The following is an 11,829-nucleotide window of genomic DNA, read 5'->3' on the forward strand; positions in this document are numbered from 1 at the left end:
GTGTGTGTGTGTGTGTGTGTGTGTGTGTGTGTGCAAGTCCACTCAGAGATATATATGCTCATCTCACCGACACATATTCTCCCACCTCTCTATACTCTTTGTTTCCATGGAAACTTGCCCAGAGACATGAAGGGTTGGGACGAGGCGGGCGAGGCCGAGGAGAGGACAAGTGGACCAATCTGACCATAGAGTAACGTCCTGTGGGAGCACTGGGAAAGAAGCCTGCTGTAAACTGGCCCCATCCTCTCACTCGCACACACATTCATACTTCATCCACTACATCCATCAACCAATGCATGGCTCTATTTCACACTTTACTGCCTGGTATTCTATTCTACCTGTAACTTACAAATAAATCACCAGCCTATCTTCAATTCACCAATACACCCTAACCGTCAATGTTATATCTGCTCTGCAGATACTTTAGAGGCAAATGCCTGTGGGTTTTGTGGATGTATGTATGCTAGAAGTGACACGTTGCATTTTATTTTACAGCACCTCTCTGCTGCAGCGTTTTGTGGGCTGACAGGTCTTTTTTTCTCCAATACCAAATGAGAGTGGGAATGTCAGGCGTTTGGCTTAGCCCCGGAGAGTCAGATAAACACAGTGAAACTGTACAGAAACCTCTCCACACAACCACTGTCTGACAGCTAAAGATAATGCGTATAATGCCATGTCTTCTTTACGGTCAACAGGCTTACAATGATTTCCCCGTCCAAAATTGTTTTTGTACACTGCTGCTACTCGCTGTTTATTATCTATGCATAGTCACTTTACCCCTACCTCTATGTACATATTACCTCAATTACCTCGACTAACCTGTACCCCCGTAAATTGACTCGTTACCAGTAAGCCCTGTATATAGTCTTGTTATTGCTATTTTATTGTGTTACTTAATTTTACTTTATTTTATTTAGTAAATATATTTTTTTAACTCTAATTTATTAAAACTGCATTATTGGTTAAGAGCTTGTAAGTAAGCATTTCACAGTAAGGTCTACACCTGTTGTATTCAGCACATGTGACAAATACAATTTGATTTGTATTAACTTCAAAGAGCACCCAGCCTCATTTCATCCTCTCTCCTCCCATGCAGCCATCTCCCTTCTCTTCCCTCTAGTTTCTGCTTTCCGCTTCACCAGATGGCCTTTTTAATTCAAGTGTGTGGAGACTGCCAGACTCTTACACTCTACAAGCCAGGTGGTGTGAAGGAATGGGAAGGTTTTGGAAAGCAGGCAAGGATGGAAGAGGGGGGAGGAGAAGGAGGGAGGGCGGAGAAGAAGGAGGGAGGGCGGAGAAGAAGGAGGGAGGGCGGAGAAGAGGAAAGAGGGGGAAGAGCTTCACAAGGTGTTATTTTGTCTCCGTTTTTTCAATCACCTCCTCAGGCAGGAGTGGAGAGCTGCAGTATTAACATGATAATAGGAAGGCAGGTAGGCTGGGGAGTGGGCATCTATATGCAGGCTGGAGCCCAGGGAAGACCAGGGAGGAGATTCCCTGTGGAATAATTGCCTGGGAGCACAACACCAACAGGAGAGGAGAGAGGAGGGTGATGGGAGCCAGGCTTCCCCCAAAATCAAATTTCCAGCTAACAATGAGAGTGGGCCTGGGTGGAGGAAGACTTGGGAATGGTCTGCTAATGGGAAAGGGAGGGGTCATTGAGTGCTCTGAGCTCTCACATCACCCAACCCAAACAATCCATCAACCTCCTGCCCTGCAATCAGAGCACCACCTGTGGCAACCCCCTTTTTAAAGCAGCAATCTTTAATTCCCAATTCCCATACAACTAGATTTGAGTAATGGATTTATAAGTATGTATGAAAAATATAACCCAGTTATCACAGAAGAAACATGCTTCACGTCAAGAAATAATTTATTGTCATGACACACGCTAACACTGGCAAGTCCACTTCACACCGTTCCAAATGTGATGCCACGCTGTGCCAAGTCTAGCCAGACAGTAATTAATCTGAAGACAATGAGTGGTGAAATCACAATTTCCATCCCCCTAATCTGGCCATGGTAGTGCAATGAGAGAACTACCTTTGCAGTCAGTGGCAGCCTGACAAATATGTCTTTCATTTGGGGCTCCCCCTCAGATATCTCTGCCTAACTCTGTGTCTAACATCTCTCTCTGTCTCTCTCTATCAACTCATTTAGTGACAGTATAGGGTAGATAGATATCGGGGTGGGGGGGGAGGGGTCTGACAGGAAGTGAGCTGGCAACCGGGGGGTTGGTGGTATCAAATCCTAGATGCCATTGCCCCCCGCACCTCTCCAATAGCTGTATGTGTGTATTTGTGTCTTTTGGAGGGGTTGGGTTAAAAGCAGAAGTCACATTTCGGTTGGACCTTTGTGTACAATTGACCAATAAAGTGATCTTAATCTTTAATTATAATCTTATAACCCATTCAGAACTCGCTACAGGTTTGATCATACCTGTTATAGATTGAAAACCACTTCCTCTCTCTCTTTGACAGATTGTGGACTTCAACTTGCCCAGAAAGGCGATCAACTTCAGTGCTAAAAAGTTGTTTAACAAATAAAGTTTCTTCAGGAGCGTTTTCATTCATTTTTATCATGAAGTAACACTTCAACTGCAGAGGAATAACCAGTTAAATCAAGTTCCATGAATCCATGCCTGGGAGATTGACTGGATCAATGATAACCACTGAGGTTGCTGAGGCAAAAAGACAAACCCATCTCCGTAAATGAAGAGCACTGAACTTTCCAAATAAGGTCACTGATACCAAACAAATTAAGGGGAAAAGCGGTAATTGAAGTTTAAACGATAGCAGCCCAGGAAATCTAAGGCCGGTGCTGAATAACAGAGTGGTCACATACAGCAATTAAGAAGATGTCTACCAAATCACGCACTTACTCAATCTCACACCACCATGGTTCATCTCCTCATCATTGAGCTGACAGTAGACCAAGAGGTCCAGACTTTTCAGCTATTGAACAAAGAATATGTTTGGATTTGGTCATGTGTGTCTGTCATTACTAGCTTTCTCTGCTTCTCAGCTCCTCCCTTACAGTAACTCCATCCCTGGCATTCTCTGCACCTGTGTGAGAGAGGGAATCCCCTGGTACAGTTCCATAGTTTCTCCCCTTCCCAGGGGCCTGATTCCACCTCACTGTGTACTACCTCATTTAAGATTCCTCACCTCTCTGTGTTCTCTGTGGCAGTGAGCTCATTACAGGCAGAACTGTGATTGGCCCAGACAGGGTGATGGAGGCATGGTGTTTATGTTTTAGGGGCTGCGTTAGGTTTTCTGTGGGTCTTTCCATTATTCATCACACACACCGTCAATGACAAGAAAGAAACAAGTGTGGACCCCCCTGATCCTAAACTGAAACCTGGGACATGCTTTCATTCTGTCTTGTTATCTCTCAAACACACATTTTACTCACGTGCACAAATACATACATCCCCAATACAGATAGACACAAACTGTACACACAAAAAGACATACATCCCCAATACAGATAGACACAAACTGTACACACAAAAAGACATACATCCCCAATACAAATGATATATGTGCTGCAGGGAACACAGATTCTCACAACATAAACCAAATAACCTTCAGTGAGACAGATGCATGGCTGAACACACATTGTCCCTGGTCCTACATAGCAACCTCAGGGATCCTTGACTGTCCCCAGGCCTCTCTATTAGCTCTACAGGTATACCAGTCCAGGGACACACACAACATCTGCTGCATACTGCTCTAGTTGCATTATTATGGAAACACAAAAATGCCTGGAAGCATAACTCACACGTGAAACAATGTCCTAGAAGATGTTCAGGCATTTATCTGATCGGCAAGTGATTTTTAATCAACTAATGATTTAGTTGTTTAAAGAGTTCCAGACTATTTTGTCAAGCTCATACATCAAACATGGATTCAAGTTTATATTGCAGTCAATGAGCGATGTCATAAACCAGATAGTATGGGAGCTGGATGCAGAGTATACATGTAGGTATAGAAGCACTGTGTGTGTGTGTGTGTGTGTGTGTGTGTGTGTGTGTGTGTGTGTGTGTGTGTGTGTGTGTGTGTGTGTGTGTGTGTGTGTGTGTGTGTGTGTGTGTGTGTGTGTGTGTGTGTGTGTGTGTGTGTGTGTGTGTGTGTGTGTGTGTGTGTGTGTGTGAATTAAAATGAGATCGGTAGCCTAAGAGGCCAAAAGGAGGTGTAAGTAATTAAGCTGTCCTGTTTGATAGGACCACAGCCATTCATCATCCAGCTTTTTAATCACAGATGACGGCTAGCTAATAAAACCCAAATGATGAATAAGAGACCTGGGTGACACTGAGATATCTTATCAGGCATTTGAGTTGTCTTAGCTACTTTGGTTTCCCCATAGAATTAGAAATTAGAATGTAATAGGATCTCTATGGTTTCCCTCTATACTGTATATCAGTTCATGCTCTAACAAAATGATAAAACAGATCCACCCTTGTACATTCACACTGAAGTTGACTGGATTCTATAAATCATTTTCTATACAGTAGATCCATATATTAGACCGTGCTCAATGCATCTGGTGAATGGTGGTGGCATACTTCAAGCTGCGGTGGCTTCAGGACAGGTGAACTGGTGTAAGGTGCTCCCGTCCATCTATACAGCACTTCATAGTCACCCGACCTCCGTGGCCCGTTGCTGGGGGCGCTTGTGTTCTTAGCGGATAAGGAGCATCTTAACACGCTGGGTGCTCAGCGAAAACACTGCTCCGCCATGCTCTGAGATACTTTGAGAAACAGCTACTCTGAAAACACCCAGGGGGATTAACATGATTCCACCCCTCCCCCGTGTGCGCACTTAGCCGTGGGCCACTGCCCACTCTGCACCACACTGATACAGGTGAGCTGGATTCCATTAGGACTAAAGAGATGGGTGCACAAAGAGTGGCTCGTCTCCTCCTCCTGTTCCTGTTTCTGCTCGGATCTCCAGATGCGAAGAGAAGAGCATATTCCTCTTCAGCCACATCTTGAATTATTTACCCTAATCAACATCTCTGCAGTCTGGGTCTGAGTGCTGCCATGGGCTCGCCATTGTTTTACAAGATAATTTGCTCAAAGAAAGACACCAAGATGCATTGCGGTTGTGATAAGGCTTCTTCTCCCCCTTCTCCCCCTTTTAGGAAACATCACAATTTGACCAACTGTATGATCTATGGGAAATGCAACTTGATTTTGAGTCTCATCAATTATCATTAAATATCAGATGAAATAAAAATAAAAGCATTATAGACATAGATGTTGAATGATGGAAATACAGTCAAATATATCATGGATGAGGAGTCCCTTTGGGATTCTCTCATGGATTAGTGTCTCTACTAAATTTGCTCAAAGATCTAAACAGATAAAGATTATTAGGTTGGTGGTATGATCTCATTTGTCTACTATTACAACCAAGTAACCCTATTCTACAGACATTGCATTCACAAAAAAAATCCTTAATGTATATAACCTGTCAATCAAACAAAAGATGTACGAATAATTCTAGACATTATAAGAGGTGTGTCAAAACGAAGTAGGAATAGAATGGGATTAGCCTGATACACTAATCCAGTAGTTTGTATATTGTCATTATCAATCGTTATCTCTTCTATGTCTGTAACAAAGCTTTGTTGCATTGATATAGTCGTACAAATACATCCACATGGTCGTAATCCTGCATGCAGAATGCACGCTGCTGTTGCTGGGAACAAATGTACACAAATAACAAAAGCTCTTACCTGTCAAATGAATCTCACTTCAAAGCGATTCCAAATCGGATAGGTTACACAGATTAGGTCGTGCACTTCATATCCTTGGTGAAGCTTTTGATAAATCTCGTGTTATTCAGCCGAATAAACAATTGGTGGATACTCACGATGAAGGAAGACAGGACTAGGACCGAGAGTGAATGAAGTTTTCGCGCCTCAGAGCTGCGGCGCGCATGAGTAAGTGTCCTTGGTGCTGAAAAAGATTCGGACTAGCGCGCGGATTCCTTTAGATTTTATCCCGTGGCCAGGGTTAAAAAGTACACATTTTACATACCTCAGGCACTAATTTAACAAAATACTTACTTCAGATTACTAACAGCGCGTCGACCTTCTAAACTCGGCTGTGCAACAGATCTATTTGATAACTATTGAGATAGCGCAGTTATCAATTAGCCTGCCTGGAGATGAGAAGACGGTTGAGAAGAAAATGTTTTTCCGGGTGCCCGAGATTTTTTGGTGTCAAATCATTATTTCCCATGCATATCCTAGTTTTACAAAACACAGAAGTCCTCAGGCCATCATGTGAACTGATCTGTCATATTGACACCCAGAAGAGGACAGACCGAACGCCTGTGGATGATAGTGACTCCAAAGAGGTGTGTCTGTGGGCTAACCAGCCTGCATGTTGTGAACGACCACTCTGCAAACAATAAAGGTATTGATTTTGATCTGTGCATTAAGAAATTGGCCATAGTCTTTCTCACATGTTTAAGATGAACTGTTATAATTTATAATAGACTCAAAGTAAATTCAAAGTAATAGTCCATTAATATTAATGCAATGATAAGAATAAGAAGACAAATTCTCTATTATCCTAATGCTCTATTATACTTTTCTGTTTTTGAGAGCTGTTGTTTAGGTTGCACTGAGCGTGCAAATGTGGAGAAGCTCAGGGAATCGTCTTGATTTTGTTTAATCGGGAAAGCACAACCTGTAACAGCAGCTCTTTGGCTACTGCTTAGCTGCATTGCCGCGAGGTTCTGTTCTATTTCCAGTCCACACACAAGTTCTGACATGGCAGCGCAGGCGAGTGAGAGCGCGAGGTGGCTCCCAGGTGTTAAACCTGTGCGTGCTGGAAGTGGACTCGAGATCACCACTGCCAAAACCAACATCACACAGTCATGGAGGGTCTATCAACTGATTTAGTCATCCATATCCACACTTCCGCTGGAATAGGATTAATAATTAACAACATAGGGAAGGCCATATCTTCATGTCCTCAAAACACTAAATATACCCCATGTGGGTTTCACTATTAATTACATCAGTTGTCAAAGCAGTGTGTTACCCCATCTTCAGTATGTAGCCTGCTCTTCTAACTTGCCTTTGGAGAACAGGTAAATCATTGTGATCTGTCAGCCGTCACAGTAGGCAAATTGAAAAGCAAATCTGCATGTGGTAGGCCTACACATTCATTGAACTGATCAGATGGATAACGAGTAAGACTAATAGCTCAATCTAGGATTCAAACAACAACAAAGGGAACCCAGACACGTTTTTGGTAAACATCATTGCTATCTCCCTAGCCCACCCGGAAGGTGCCCAGAGACCTGGGGGGTGAATAGCCGACTTAAGATTCAAATTCAAATACCCCACACTCCGACTCCATGACAAGGAAAACATTTGGGGCCTTTAGCCTCCCTCTCTGGAATATTTCACCTCTGAAATTCGCCAAAATATTCTAAATGAGTCGCAGATGTTTGGTGATTACACGCATGCTTAGAGCGCCAATCCATGTGGAAGAGAATCCACCTCGATGCGCCTAGTGATTGGAGCGAGACCGGAGGGTTGAAAATGCGTCTCACAAAGGACCATTGGAAGCGGAGTGATCCAAACGAGGCCCCGGAATATAAAAGGCTGAGTGTAATATCGAGAAGTCACGGTTTCATAGTGGTTTAATTAAACTACATGACCAAAAGTATGTGGACACCTGCTTGTCGAACATCTCATTCCAAAATCATGGGCATTAATATTGAGTTGGTCCCTCCTTTGCTTCTATAACAGCCTCCACCCTTCTGGGAAGGATTTCCACTAGATTTTGGAACATTGCTGTGGGAACTTGCTTCCCATTCAGCCACACAAGCATTAGTGAGGTCCTTCACTGATGTTGGGCGATTAGGACTGGCTCGCAGTCCGCGTTCCAATTCATCCCAAAGGTGTTCGATTGGTTGGGGTCAGGACTCTGTGCAGGCCAGTCAAGTTCTTCCACACTGACCTCTACAAACCATTTCAGTATGGACCTCGCTCTGTGCATGAGGGCATTGTCATGCTGAAACAAGAAAGGGCCTTCCCCAAACTGTTGCCAAAAAATTGGAAGCACAGAATCGTCTAGAGTGTAAATGTATACTGTAGCGTTAAAATTTCCCTTCACTGGAACTAAGGGGCCTAGTACGAACCATGAAAAACAGCCCCAGACCATTATTCATCCACCAAACTTTATAGTTGGCACTATGCATTGGGGAAGGTAGCGTTCTGGCATCTGCCAAACCTAGATTTGTATGTCTGACTGCCAGAGAAGGCTTTTCCACTGCTCCATAGGCAGCGAGCTTCACACTACTCCAGCTGACACTTGGCATTGGGCAAGGCGACTTTAGGCTTGTGTGGCGCCTGCTCGGCCATGGAAACCCATTTCATGAAGCTCTTGACAAACAGTTATTGTGCTGACTTTTCCAGAGGCAGTTTGGAACTCGATAGTGGGTGGTACGCAATACAGGTAAAACGTGAGCATATCACAATTAATACAACATGCCCAAAAAAACTATAGACTATTACACCATTATTTAACATTACTGCATATTAGCCGCATGAACAATTGGCCAATTGCCTGGAACCGGCTGGTTGGTATACGCTCCAAATTGTTTTGAGGTTTGAGGAGAAGACTTACATTTTGTCTAGGCGCGGATGAGTGGCTGAGACGCTCGTGGACAAGGCGGAGATGAGTGGCCGAGACGGAGACGCGCGTGGATCAATTCAGGCTACCGTACAAGAGAAGGCCCAATGACAATCACAGAATGTTATTATAATACACGTAGGTGTTTTGTAACAGATGTCTCTTTCCATTCATCAAATTGTGAGTGCACAGTGCACTGTTGGGATTTGGAAGCGGCAATTATTTTGTGATTGGACGAATGTTCGCGTAGCCCACAGGATCCCCTTTGTTAAGTGATTGTTTGATAATCAGATGAAAACATAATGACTGGTTGAGTTAATGCCATTTTAAAAGGCATATGAGGCGTGTCCATAAGGCTAGGGGACGCTTTCCCGAAAGTAAATTGATTTACAGTGCCAAAATGATATAGCCTAATTAGCTTACCCCTGTCTATACAAAAATACATAAAATCATAAAAAATAGGCTACTACACCAGGTACCTTGATTGGTCACAAAATAACATAAGCTTTTTTTTAAACTGTGGATTGTTTTAAATTGCATAGCCTTTAGAAAGGCCCGCAATTTGGGCAGCGCGAGCTTCAAATATCAAATAGATGATTGTTGAGTTGCGACTGTCAGTGAAAAGCAGAGACCCAGCCAAGCATATGGCAATATTAAAAATACAACAGCGGAACAACTGTTTGGAAAGCAAATGGCTATTGCTGTAAAGAGATGACATTGAAAAGACTGCAATCTGTCTTTTAGTCATCAAAATTCTTAACTTAATTGAGCGAATTGTAGCCTGCAGTATCTTATAGGTAGGTACCAGCGGAGAACATCGGTGAGTGCGCATATTCACTGTCTTTGTTATTGGGTCATTCATACTTTTTTTTTTTGGGGGGGGGGGGGCTTAGATGAATATCATATTGTATTTTGGGGGGGGGGGGGGGGGGGCTTAGATGAATATCATATTGTATTTGTGTCTCCCCTTTTCGTAGGCCAATTATATTGATAAGAAAACACGTTTTTTTATTGATCTGTTTGTCAGTGTCAGCAGAGTAGGCTACCCTGTAATGTTTGTAGTATAATAAAACATGACTGCGCACAATTGAGTGCCCCATAGACGTAAGAAATGACATCTACTTTGACCCCTGGAAGGGTGGCATCTATGATGGTGCCACGTTGAAAGTCACTGAGCTCTTCAGTCAGGCCATTCTACTGCCAACGTTTGTCTATGGAGACTGCATGGCTGTGTGCTCGATTTTATACACCTGTTAGCAACGGGTGTGGCTGAAATAGCCGAATACACTGATTTGAAAGCGTGTCCACATACTTTTGTATATCTAGTGTATTAAATCATTGATACCAGTATTGCACGCTGCTCTTTCAGAAATGCTTTGCATATCATGGATGAAGGGAGTTGACAGTGTGGAAACCCACTATCTGGAAACAGTCTATGAATGATGAATGGATTGAAGAAAAGACTTGAACAGGGTCATATTGATGGATACACTGTAGGACACACCCTGGTTGAATGCATAGGCTACTGATAGAGTAGTTGAATGTGACATCAATGATTCTCTGTAAATGAGGACATTAATCAATAGTGATTGGCCAAGAAGGTCTGCAGCAGATTAACCATCTTGGAGAAATTAACAGCATTATTTTTTTATGGCCATGTAAAAGCTCTATTAAATGCTCAGAGAAAAGTTAGCCAGGCAACAAATGTTCACACAAAGTCAATATTACTAGCAGTGAATGTCCATAACATTAGTCCCTCACCACAGACTCAAAGGGTCCTATAGATAGATTTTGAATGTTCCAATTTCGGAGAATCATTACAGTTGGAAAGGGTTTTAAGATAAGTATAAGCCAATTGATGTCAATCATTTCATTGTTAAATTGAAATCCCACTCAATACAGTAAGATCTACATTTCATAGAGACAACAGGGCCAAGATGTGTAGCACTCTGCCAACTTTGCTGCCTCTTCCCTCATCTGTGTGAACTGAAATGGGTATTCAGACATAAAATACCTGAGAAGCACTTACCATGTAGGGATACAGGGTTGGGAAGGTTACTTTCTAAATGTAATCCGGTAAAGTTCCCTGTCCAAAATTGAAATCAGCAACGTCATTTTTAGATGACCCAAACTCAGGATCCATCAAACGCATTTGGAGTGTCATTATAATGGTCTCTGACTTGTGGTCAGACTCGCTCAGGTGGAAAAAACTCATACTTGTGCCTTTTTTTCAATGCTGAATTCAATGTCATTGAGAAAACAGAAAGGTGTCAATATATTTTATCCACAAACATCCTTTCTGAATTTAAAAGTAATCAAAGAAGTAATCATCTAGTTTTTCAAAAGTAGATGTAATTTGATTACAATATTTTTGCTTGTAATGTAACAGATTAGTTACAAAAATGTTGTAATCAGATTACATGTAAACTGAATATATGTAATCAATTACTCCACCAACCCTGTGGAGTTGCAAATGTAGTTTTCCCAATACTGGTACGAGGAGAGGCACTGGGATTATAGGTAACACAATGAACACTTTCTGACCATTGTACATGCACATTGAGAAGTATGCTCTTCACACACATATTGTGCATATTGATTTACTCTGTCATAAACATATATTACTTCAAGAGAGTGCTGAGACAAATGGCTCCTTCACAGAGGGGTTGCATGGTGGCTCAAGTTGTATTGCGGATGCATTATACCAGAGATCCTCTTTCTTCACATACTGTCCTGCTTTCATGTAGCTTTTTGAAACCTATTCACCAGGTCTTTCTCTGAGCCTCCTTTAGTAAAGAGAATTGTAGTCAATACAGGCCTTCAATAAAAATAAAGACAAGTTTGAGTGGTCATGAAAGCTGGTTGCATGAAAGAAAGTGGTTGTTAAGTTAGTAGGTGCTTTGGGTCCATCTATAATTTCCTCATATAATCCCCCCTCCCTACCTATGTGAGGCAAGCTCTTCTTCATAAAAGAAAGACTTTCATCAATAAAAAGGCCACAGAGGATTCGTTTTCTGCGCTGTAGTGTAAGCAATAGGGACAGAGCAATATACTTTCACCAGCTGAATACTACATGGATTTACCACAATATGCGTACAATATCAAAACAGTATCAGTTTTCTGTATTTATATTTTATACAGAACATTTGTACAATTCCACAGACTCTAGG

The 11,829-nt window shown here is 42.3% G+C and overlaps 1 protein-coding gene across 2 annotated transcripts in view; it reads right to left on the reverse strand.

The window, feature by feature from the left end:
• LOC110494268 (metabotropic glutamate receptor 2) overlaps positions 1–6,674 on the reverse strand; it is a 75,902-nt gene extending 69,228 nt beyond the window's left edge. The window contains exon 1 of one of the 2 annotated variants that reach the window (XM_036950357.1): positions 5,740–6,674. The gene's annotated coding sequence lies outside the window, so the exon portion shown is untranslated. The remainder of the gene's footprint in view (positions 1–5,739) is intronic. The other variant, XM_021569208.2, reaches the window with a different exon arrangement.
• Between the last annotated feature and the right edge of the window lie 5,155 nt (positions 6,675–11,829).

This window comes from Oncorhynchus mykiss, chromosome 17 (genome assembly GCF_013265735.2).
Source record: "Oncorhynchus mykiss isolate Arlee chromosome 17, USDA_OmykA_1.1, whole genome shotgun sequence".
Lineage (NCBI taxonomy): Eukaryota > Metazoa > Chordata > Actinopteri > Salmoniformes > Salmonidae > Oncorhynchus > Oncorhynchus mykiss.